Below are 12331 nucleotides of genomic sequence, written 5' to 3' on the forward strand. Positions count from 1 at the left end.
TAATTAAGGTATTATGTCTCTCATTTATGTTTCATCATTTTATATTATCTCAGTGTTACATCATGTCACACTCAACCTTGAGGGCTTAGCTATGTGCCAAGATTTGGTATCGGTTTTATAAATATATCAGAATTGCGTTCTTTAGCGGAAGTATTTCAAATATGTATTTATAAAATCATGGGTTTTAAATACCCAATTTTATGTTACAAAACATTTATTTGATACAAAGGTATATGTTATAAATTTATCAATATATAAGCGATCAAAGTACGAGTGCATTCTATCCTCAATCTCCATGACTTTTATCCTTGCTTATCTTTCTATACCTGGTCACATGAAAATACTTGAGAAAACATTAGCTATATGTTGGTGAACCGTTGGCCGACTCAAAAAGTATATAAAACTTTTGCTAAAACACAAATATAGTTTTTCCATATAGCTTAACAGGACATCTGATCTGCTTATTCCCTATTTTGTGTTATAATGTTGTAGGGACTTCATTATTCCGTGTAAGCCTTTTATGAATTTTTAAGAAAAATCATTTCTTTTTGTTTTGAGTATAAATCTATTTTAACATAGAGTTACAGGGTTTTACGCATTCACCTTTCAGATGTGTTTCAATCAACTTGATAACCATTGTGTCGTACCGATCATGCAAAAACCTAATTAAACTGTAGACAGGGTAAGTCAGGTTTCGAATCCAGAGAAGCATGTGGTCAATGCCAATGTCATACTCTTGTTCGTTTATTTAAACTATTTTCAAAACTATTATAAAGAAACAAGTATGACGTTTTTTCGAGTACTGATCATACCAGTAGGTTTTGTTTGGAAGCAATTACTTTAACGAGTTTAACAATTAATAGGAATCAAATCACATCCGGGTTTCAGATTTATGAGAATTAACCTACATGAATGGTTTGGTTTTAATAAATCACAATTGATATTCTAGGTTTGCTAACGAGAATTCCTAATCACATGCATCAACAATTGTCTATCATATGTAACTAGTGCAAAAAAAAACCTTCACTCTATGAATCAAGGACATTTGTATGCTTCATAAACTAAGAAAAATTAACAAACCCTAGCCCACACCAATCCTAATAGCAGTTAACATCTCACAATGTCAATGATGCAAGAAAATCTTGATTGTTATGTGTTCAAAACAATACTAATAACTGTATGTATACAACATGAATAAAAAGCTTAGTAAAAATTGTTCAACCTAAACATACATAAATTAAACCCTAGATCTAAAGTCCTACAACTAGTAATAATTCTGAAGGAACTTAGTCGACTATAAAAATATCCAGTAGCAAAGCGGCTTTCTTCTCCGGTTCAACCGGTGCCAGCAGCTGCGATTGCTGTTGGTTTGCGCTCCCCTTCATGTTCTGTCTGTAACTCCCTATTGTTGTCCCGCTAGAGGTGACAATCTTGACCCAAAACATTTCAAACGGGTCAGTTTGGGTTGTTTTGAAAAATTATATGGGTTAGTTTGGGTTAAATATTTTAACCAAATAAGTTAAAATGAGTCACTTGAAACTGTTATTTTCAGGTCAAATGGGTCGACAATTTTAAAGAAATGGATCTATGTGGGTTAGTGTCCTAAGAAAATGTGGCAGGTCCGGGTCGGAATGGGGTTTGGAGTGGCACAAATTTCCATACGAGACAAGTTTAGGCACAAAATGGGTTTTAGATTCGAATGGGTTTGGTTCAAGTTTTGTCTTGGATTAGGCATCGAGCCAACACAAGTTTTCGCACGGGATAGGTTGGGTTCGGTTTCTTTTATTTCTTTTTGGTCGATTTTAGATTCGTTTTCGGTATTTTGTTTTGTTTTGGTTTCGTTTTCGTCGATTTTTTCGATTTCGATTCATTTCTCGATTTCTTTTACACGAGGACAATAGAGGAAACATTTTAGTTTTTTTTTTTGTTTTTTATTTATATTTTGAGTTATGATTTTTTTATTTTTTTTATTTTTTAGGAGTTTTTTTATCTTAATAAAAAAACCCTTCATAAAAATAATAAAAAAAATCATAACTCAAAATATAAATATAAAACAAAAAAAAGTAAATAAAACTAAAATGTATCCTTTGTTGTCCTCGTTTAAAAAGAAAAAAAAAATCGAAACCTATTATGACTCGGTCCCGTTCCAACCCAAACCAAAACATCCATTTCTTAATTGACCCTTTCCATCCAATGACCTTTTTCAACCCTACACATCCCATTTACCACCCCTACGGGCCCACTATTATGCCCTTTTGTTTTCTACGCCACGTGAGCAGTAGTTGCAACTTGCAAGGCTCACATGAACTATCTAATCATTCTAATGGGTCCATGTTTTATCAATTGTTGTAGCCCAGTTCGAGTTGGGGTTTCCCATTATTTCAATGCATTGATTGCATTCATTGTTTAGCTTAAGCCCACCAACCAATAAGAAGTACATGTCAGATTTATCTGTTTACCCTTTTGCTCATTTTTCTAGGCTACTCACATTACAACAACATATTAAAAACTTCAATTTACCTTTTTTTTTTCACAACAAATCTTTCTATCAACTCTATTTTAATCAACTATACTAAACTACACCGGTATAAATTGGATGTGGCTCAACGGTAGAGTACTCATTTTACTAGTAAGAGATAGGGGGTTCAAACCTCACTATCACCAATTTATATGGGAGATAGGATGACCCTGGCTTGCCAGGGTTTGAGTCTTGATCTCACCCGGTTTTACTGGCTCCCCGTAGTCATGCCGTTTAGCGGGCGTGGGGGTCGGGTTTTATCCGGGGAATCCCTCAATAGGTGGACCACTAGGACTCCGTCCGTCCGGACTAGTGGCCGGCTCGGGCTACCTTTAGCCAATGGGGGCCGCGTAAGGAGTATCTGGCGTTACTTAGTTGGTCGTTCCAAAAAAAAAATAAAAAAATACTAAACTACGCCTTTGTTCAAGTTTAAACTTGAGACACCCCATCTAAGAGGTAAGCGTCTCTATCAAGTGAGCTAGTCGCCTAATCCCCACTAAATTTCAATTTACTTGAATCATCTTTATTCATTTTGAAGATTCCATATAAATAATTTCATGTTCACTCGTATCATTTTTAGCTTTTACCTCACACTTTTCATTATTTTAATCCAAAACACTACGTATCCTTCCCTAAACTCAAAAGCATGCTTTTAAATACTTCAAATATGCATCTTTAACTAGCCTGAAACACATAAACATGTGTAAAGTACCATTGTTTACACTAAAAACTAATCAAAACTACTAAAATAATACATAAAAATACATGATTTATACTTGACAATCACCTATCGTTAATAAGTACGCATAGATATCTAGATATTCTTTTAATCTAGCTGCATACCCTCCTTGGCATGGTTATATAGTTTCAAACCTTTGATAAAATATTAATTTGCTTTATTGTTTGAAACTATTTTATGAAATTTTTGCTTTTGTTTTATAAAAACGTGTCTTCAAACTTTAAGAAACATTATCAGAAAACTTTGTCTTTTTCTGAAAAAGACATTTCTTCATGATGAAGAAAAGTAAATGTTTGTCAAAACCTCATAAAAAACCGTATTGTTTCGGTTTAGGTTTAACTATACCTTAGATCAGGGTTTAACCAGATTAACATATTAACTAAAACAATAACATATACCCTAAAGGTTTACACTGCTTAGTGATTTACATGGCCTCGGCCTATTATACGTCGGGTGTCAGTAATTAATCAGACACCCTTTCGCCTTTCTCTCCCATATCTTGACCGTCTCCCTTTCTCTCTCCTTTCTCTGAGAGATCATATGCTAGTCGCTTGTCTACTGCTTTACTGTTGCTAGGTTCCAGTTCGGAACCCTAGGTGACAGTGATGTGGTTTGATGGATGCATTTATCTTTGTGGGGTTTTTTTTATTTGGGAATTATTGGCCGCGTTGGCATGGTGGTGGCGGTAGGGGTATGCACTTGCCAAAATCGAAGAGGCCATATGTTAAGTGTTTCATTATTATTTTCGGGTTCTATTTCGGAATCCTAGGTGGCGGCTGCTTGTGCTGACTCTAATGTAGAACAAAATAGAAGCTTTAAATGAATGAATTGAAAGGAGTAAAAGAATTGTTGCTTGAATTTCCTTATCATAAACATTTCAAATACCTATCTTTCACATTTATAAAGTAACAAGACATGTACCAAGATAATATAATGCTAAATATATATAAATCTCTTTTATATTTAATATAATATTTTATTAGTTTTTGTTCGGTTTTTATTAGAATTTGTGTATTACTAATTTATTTGAATATTTTAGATTCCGGGTTTCAATCATGTCGAAAAGAGGGCGAAAACAAGCAAAATGGGAGAAGGCCCGTCGCGCGGCACTTTGGGCTCAATTTTATAGAATCTTCTACAAATATTAAGTCTATGGCCTCAGTTTTCTAGAATCTTCTAGAAATATTAATTTTATGGGTTTAGATTTCCAGAATATTTTCTAATTTTAAGTTTATGGGCCTTGAAAGTCTATATAAACACCTATAAACATAACCTGAATAACCTGAAGAGCCATACAAATTTTGGGAGTTCCAAGGCTTAGGATTGCAACTTTTGAAGGCTTTGGAGTTGAAGAATCATCCGGTGGTGCGCGTATTGGTTGAAGACGAAGAACACGGGTTTTATCTTCTGTTTTCTTTTATATCCGCCACGAATTCTTATTTGATTATTTTGTTTAAACCTAAGATGTTAGACTAAACATTATAGACTGCCTAGGTTTATGATGAACCTATTTTGACGTTGTGTTTTGATTTGGGATTTATTTATCGTTATGGTTTTATGGTTTAGTAAAAGGTTTAATTATATTAAATTGATGCGTATGGATATTTAGGATTGTTTGATTAATTGTTATTATTCCATAGTTGCCTTGATTATTGTTTGTCATTATGATAGGTTGCTATTAGGTCATCTACTTTGTGTTTTTGACTATTTTATGATTGATTCGCGATTAGATCATAGGAATAATAATCAATTAAATAAACCTAAGTGTACTGCTAACCTAAATCTGTAAAGTTCTAGGTTATTGATAGATCTTTATTATTTGATCTTGCTAGATTTAGTTCTTCATAAGGAGTCCGTCTAGGTTTGATTATTTAATTATTGTCTATTGAATCAATTAAATATATTAAACTGCCTTTGATTTCCGCGCTGTAAGGTAGGATTTCGTATAAAGGAACTAAGTCATAAATAATTAGGTGACCGTAAGGAAACTTGATTTTTAATACTGGTGTGCGTTAAAACTTATTAGAAACCCATAGGTGTCTCTTGAGAAGGGTCAGGGGTCCTGTTCGGGTTTTCTCTTAGGTGTCTATTTTACGATCCCAGTCCATAACTAAATATTTTCCCGATTAATTAATAACTGAAATTTAGGGGATTCTAGCATAGGTAGTTATCTCATCATTATTTGAATTAAGTCCAAGTTCTAAGTTTAAGTCGTCTTTAGTTTTCTTAATTAGTTTTAATTAGTTTATTAGTAACCCCCCCCCCCCCCGGTTTAACAAATAACAAATAAATAGTCGTGTCGTAGTTGAGTCTAATTTAGCTAGTTTACGTAATTAAAAGAGTCTCGTGGGTTCGATATCCGGACTTTAGCTTTACTAAAGTCGATCGGTTCACTTGCCGGTTAGTAGTTTAGTCGAGTTTTAGAGAGTCTAGAGTATTACTTAGTGTCTAGATTAGCGTAATTTTAGTTAATAATATTAAATTACTTTTAGCACGTCACAAGACAAAAATAAATTGGGTGGCTTGGCAACGTGTGATTGCCCCCAAAAAGTATGGTGGACTTGGTTTGAGTTCGTTGTGGGATAAAAATTGTGCGCTTTTGGCAAAATGGTGGTGGCGTTTTAAAGGGGAAAGGGATAGACTATGGAGAAGGGTAATATGGGCAATACATCACACGTCAAGAGATTGGCAAAGCATTCCGGCTAAGGTATCGGTTCCAGGTCCATGGAAACAAGTTCGGCGTAACACGTCGGATCTGAATTTGATGGGTATTAGATTGGAGTTGTTGCTGAGGCAAGTGGTTAAACGTGGTAACAGATCCTTATTTTGGCTAGACTATTGGATTGGTGAGGATATTTTATGTAAAAAATTCCATTACTCTTTGCTTTGGAAAGGAATAAAGGTTGTACAGTGGCTAGTCGATTAGTGATGATGGATGATGTCATTTGTAGCACTTGGAATTGGGTTAGGGATCCAAGATCTGTTAGGGAGGTAGAGGAGCTTAGAGGGTTGCTAAGGTTATGTCAGGATGTGGTTTTAGTTGATGGTGATGACTCGGTCAAGTGGGTGTTGGATGAATCTGGTGATTTTTCAGTCGCGAGCTTGAAAGAAAAGATAGAAGTAGTAAGTCTTAGTTCTCCCTTTTATAACATGAGGTGGAATAATTGGGTTCCTTGTAAGGTGGGTTTGCATTCATGGAGAGCGGAGTTGGATAAGATTCCGGTGTTAACTTTATTAGCTAGACGGAATGTTGGGGTGGGATCGTTGGATTGTCCGGCTTGTGGTGAATTGGATGAGACGACCAAACATATTTTCGTTTCATGTGGTTTGGCACAATCGGTTTGGCAATCTATTTCCGTTTGGTGTAACGTACCTCAAATGTTTGCATTTAGTGTCCGAGATCTCCTTGAATTATATAAATTTACTAATTTTCCGAACAGAAAGGCAAAGGCATTTCACGTGGTATGTTTAGTTACCATATAGTGTTTATGGAAGGCGAGGAACGACATGGTGTTTGGTGGGTTGATGATTTCGGTTAGAAGTATGATGGAAGATGTTAAAACACTTAGTTTTTTTTGGGTAAAAAATAGATCGAGTGGGCTAAGTTTAGTGTGGGAGGATTGGGTTAGATTTATTGTCAACTAAGGTATGTTTGGGACTTTTATGGGTCGGGTTTGTTGCAGTTTGTGTTGTTGTCTAGTATCTTACTAGACTCTGTTTTGTTGTTTAATAAAATGCTTTTCGTTGGCCGTTCAAAAACAAAAAAACAAAAGACATGTACCAAAATTGACACGTCTTTTATTCTTCCCAAACTTCAATTTCTCACCTGCCAATACCTTTGAAGAAATTTGTAAACAATCATTACAAAAGGAAAAAATAAAGGTTTAAGTATATTCTGAACACGGACTTAAGGTCTTTGCCTCTTTGGTCAAAAATCATAATCTGTCTGCCATTTGACCCTTTTCTTCTTCTTTATCTCTACATACCATATGCAATATTCAAAAATAGCATATGGTAGATTTTACAGGGTATTTGCAATATTCAAAAACCGGTACTAAAACCAGAAAAAATCTATCTATTCTAATAAAGTAAAATAAATTGGGACACTTGTCATATTTTGGTTAATTCTCACAAATTTTTTCCCTTCAAAACTAATATACCCTAATATATGTAATAAATCAATAATTATTCACTTTTCTTTTACACTATATTTATATAGTATCTATATATTTTTATAAATATAAATATTAACATATTATTTTATTATATATTTCAAAATACTTGGTGAATTCCAAAAATCAACAACAAATCATGTTTTTAAAATGAAAATTGTTTCGGGTTTTTTGTGAAAGTTAAATTTGATTTTATAGGTCAAAAGTTGGTAAATACATTGTTTGGTACAAGTTAACTACATTTGGGTCAAAATTTGTTACGGGTCAAAAATGAAAATTTTGAGTATTTTTAAAAGTTTAAGAATGCAAAATAGATTTATCGTTAAATTTGTTACGAGTTCAACGTGTTGACTTTAAAATGTCAAAAATATGAAAGTTATAATTTTAAACATGATTCGGGTTTTAAGTTTATTGTGACTTTTGTCAATTTCGGGTTATTTTATACTTGTATTCTTAATGTAAACCCGACCCGTTTTGTATCCCGAACCTTTCGATATTATCAAAATGATGAATTTTATGTTATATATTTGTTTTATAGTTGTCGGATCTAAAAAAAACACCCTTTTCGGTTCTTAAAATGCCCCGAAAACGCTCAAAACGAACTCCAGGGACTAAAACTAACAAAATGAAGAACTTGAAAGACCCATTTGTAGTTTGGGTCTATAACCAACCCATTTTCATGAAACACCCTTTATGAAAGACCCATTCAACTTACCCTATATATACACACCCCTCTTCTTCATTTGTGCTTACTCATTTCCTCATTTCTCTCTCAAATTCTTGAATTCTAAGGTTGTTCTTCATAGTTTGACTCTCAAGGTCAAACTAAGCTAATATTTCATTTTAACTAACTTCTCGATACTTAAAGCTTGATATTACAACATATATATATATATAATATACACTCCTTGTTTACCTTCGGTCTTTCATTTCTCCGGTCTCGGCCGGTTGAAATGTCGGGCTAGTAAGGCAAGGTTACATCGAGGACTTTGTAGTCCTTGTTTATATATTTAACAAATCTAATCATATAACTTGTTATACTTGCTTAATTTCTGCATATTTTAGTTTATTGTTCATATTTGTCAAGTTCTATGGTATTGGGTATGTGGTGACTAGCCTCGGTTTCATCCCGAGTTGAGAACCGAATCAAAAACCGCACTTTCGTTTAAAAGCTTTATTGTTAAATTTTTGAATGTAAAACTTGAGTATTATTATTTATAAGTTATTTTACAAGTTCCATGGTAATTGGGTATGTGGTAACCATCCTCGGTCTTATTTCGAGTCAAGGACGAAACCAAAAACCGAACTAAACCGAGTTCACTCGCTTAAGACACACAAATGTGTTTTTAGCCACCAAAACTCATATTTTTCTTCAAGATTATATTTTAAATCAATTTTAGTTAATTTCTAAACATACTTGGCATGTCGGTAACCAACTTGATCTTATAACAAGTTCGGACCGATAAAGTCGTATACTCGCTTAACGAACGTTAAGGTTCTTCACAATAGAACTACATACTTGGTTAAGTCTATTTTGATTTTATTGAGTTATCTCATAACATTTATTATTTTTGGAAGTTAACTTTGAGCTTGGTCAATTATCAAGTCCCGAACTGACAAACCCGAACACTCGTTTAAACATGTTTTGGTATTCTTATAACCAAGGGTTTTGCAATATTGCATTTTAACCCACATTATTACTTAACATAGGTTGAGTAAAAAAAGAAAAAAAAACTAATGAATAGAATACCGAGACCCGGTTTCGAGTAAACTTAATTTACAAAACTCGTTTCTTTAATTTCTCAAATATTTACATTTTAAATCCTAAACTTTATTTATTTACTTTATTTGTCATGTATTTTATTTTAAACCCTTCCAAGACTACGTCCTACTAACACAAGACCCGTTTAATATAGGTCTTGTTCGTTAAACCGATCTCTCCGATTATTCACGACACTATCTTTCAAGTTACTTGTTAATGTGAGTACTTTTTCATCCCCCGTTTTCCATCTTTCGTTTTGGGGGTGGCATTGCATACTTATTCAAATTCAAATGATTTATACTTGAGTCTTAAACCACAACACTTATTGTATATGTTTACTTAAATAAATGCTCAATTTGGTGTTATATGCTTTACATGATTATGTGCAAATTCTTGAATGCTAAGACGGGTAGCCTCATCAAAGTATGATCATACGTTAATTCCGAGTATATATGGTATCCCCATATAGAAATGTGTCGTCAATGTATTCTTATTGACGATTTCATTATTGTCGTCAACGTATTCTTATTGACGGTTCGTCAATGTATTTTTATTAACGGTTTTATTATTTAAATTGTTGATATTATTTATTGTTTTCATATACTAGTTGTGGATTTCATACTATATACTTATTGTCCAAAACTATGAAAATTGCTCACCAACCTTTGTGTTGACAAACTCTATTTTATGCAATGTTACAGGTTTGATGTTAGCTTGATTGGATTACTTGAAGAAACCTATTATCTTGGCTTTAGGATATTAGAAAATGAAAGAACAAGTTATTTGTTTATCTATCTATTTGGCATTTTGTATGAACAACTGTTGTGTTATTTATGATGATATGGCTTTAAATGAGTTATTTAAATATTATAACTTTATAGTGTCGTTGTGCAATGAGCAATCATGTCGCGCCTTGACGTTTCCGCATTCATTGGTCGGGTTGTGACATTTATTTTTAAGGGCATTTTTTGAAATAATCAAAAAGTTCAGGATTTGACAAATTGACTATTTTTCCCTCAACTATTAAAATTTAAGAAAAGATTGCGAACACTTTCGATATGCCACCCCTATACCTATTAATGCTTCTAACTTTTATCAAATTTAAAATATTTATGTCAACATTAATTTTTCCTTCAATGGTGATCAAAATGTTGTATGGAAAGCATGTCATGCAAAACTAAGCTCAAATGAAATAAAATATTCACAAAATTGAATTGGTTAACATGCTATTTTTTATGTTGTCAAGAAGCCCTCTAAAACTTATCAAAATCATTTTTATGGTGTAGCTCAGAAAAACATAGTTCTTGAAGAACATCCTTTCTACAATTTGTTATCCTACTTTCCTTTGATGGGTGGTAAATTGATAAATATATCAATAAAGATAACGCCTCTTTTGTATTTAGGCTGAGTAGTTAGAACTACAATCGTATGAGAAGCCTTATTTTCGAAATTGGTTCATAACCAAAATTCTTTCAATTATACATATATGACATCGAGAATTAATTTTTCAATAGAAAAAAGCATTCTCGGGTACGATTTTGCACGGACATTTTTTTATTAATTTCATTTAAAAAAATCATTTTATGATATAAATAAAATCAATTTGTACACATTGTATAGATATAAGCATAGATGTAATAATTTTTTTTTCATATACGCTATGTAATTATTTGTTTTACTTATAATTTTATAATTTGAATTATCTCGTGTGTGACACGGGTTCTAAAACTAGTTTCATATAATAAAAAAAATGGATTGCTAAGGCTTAAGATTTCCTTAAATCTTGATTTTTCTTTTCAAATAATCTTGTATGTACCTTCTTCTATATCTCAAGAAGTTGGTGAGCTGCTATAAATCAATAATCTGGAACTCAAACTTTTATCTTCATCATATTTTACAAGCATTTCATTTAATAGAGAGATAAACTTATGGTTTTAGCTGTCCATTGGTGCAAGCATCTACTAAATGAAATGCTTATAAACTATGATAACGATAAAATTTTATAAGTATGATCGATACACTCATACACATGTAACCAAATGAAATATGTAATCTATGTGAACGTATGCATTGATGTTAACTTTTACGTCTACATGCAAAATAAATATGTAAGTGGTGTGCTAATTAATTATAGCTTATGACACTATAGGATACACTAGCTAATCATGGCCGTTTCAACCTTCAAATAACTGTTGGATAAAACTTTATAGACCCGATGATCAACCAACTAACTAATCATTTGCATAATTTCTTTTCGGTTAATTTATATCTCAAATTTGTAAATGATTGAATTAATTTTGTATGATTATTCATTAGTTATTTGTACGATAAATAATTTTTTAAGTCACTAATTTGCTTTTGTGTTTAATAAAATGTTTGAAATGTGTAACTATCTAGTGAGGAAACCCCGTCGTACAATTATTATGTTTAAATATACACATATTTTTCTAATTGTATTATTTAATGTGAACATTATATTTTTTGACATACGCATCCAATTTAGTCTTCATATTCGCCTAGCCATTTGACAATTATGAATTTAATCATATGGGAACGTTACAACAACTTGTATCTAATATGTTTCTAAAGGGCCTTTAGTTGTCCTTTTTCTAAGAGAATCACTTAAATGGACAACGACAAACGACATAAAACACATATTAATCACAAATCTCAATGATTTTATAATTTTAAATCAAATTAGGCTCGGTTTCCATTATTAATTTTATTATATAATTGATGATTAATATATTTTAAACTTATTGGTCGATCACTACCTAGAGGTCGGATGCGACTGTACATGTTGGTAATATCTTAAAGGGAAGGTGTCTACTAATTAGTAGAGATCGTTAATCAGGCTTCCTACCTCAATCGGTTGACTATCCGTCGACGATCCTCTCCATTGATAATAACGACTTCTACTAATTTGTGGATAAGGTACCCACAACCAATTTTTACACCCGCTTCCATTGATCGACGGACGGATTTATTTGTGTGTGAAACCATATGATCTGTAGTGACTCGTGGAAATATATATGATGTCTAAGTACATTAAGGTCTCCAAATCATCATCATCATCATCATCATCATCATCATCATCGTGCTCAATAAATCCCACCAATACCAAAGCTATGGTAGGGTTT

Source organism: Bidens hawaiensis, unplaced genomic scaffold (assembly GCF_021521415.1).
Source record: "Bidens hawaiensis isolate Kalapana, Puna unplaced genomic scaffold, B.hawaiensis_p1.1 tig00019448_1, whole genome shotgun sequence".
Taxonomy (NCBI): Eukaryota; Viridiplantae; Streptophyta; class Magnoliopsida; order Asterales; family Asteraceae; genus Bidens; species Bidens hawaiensis.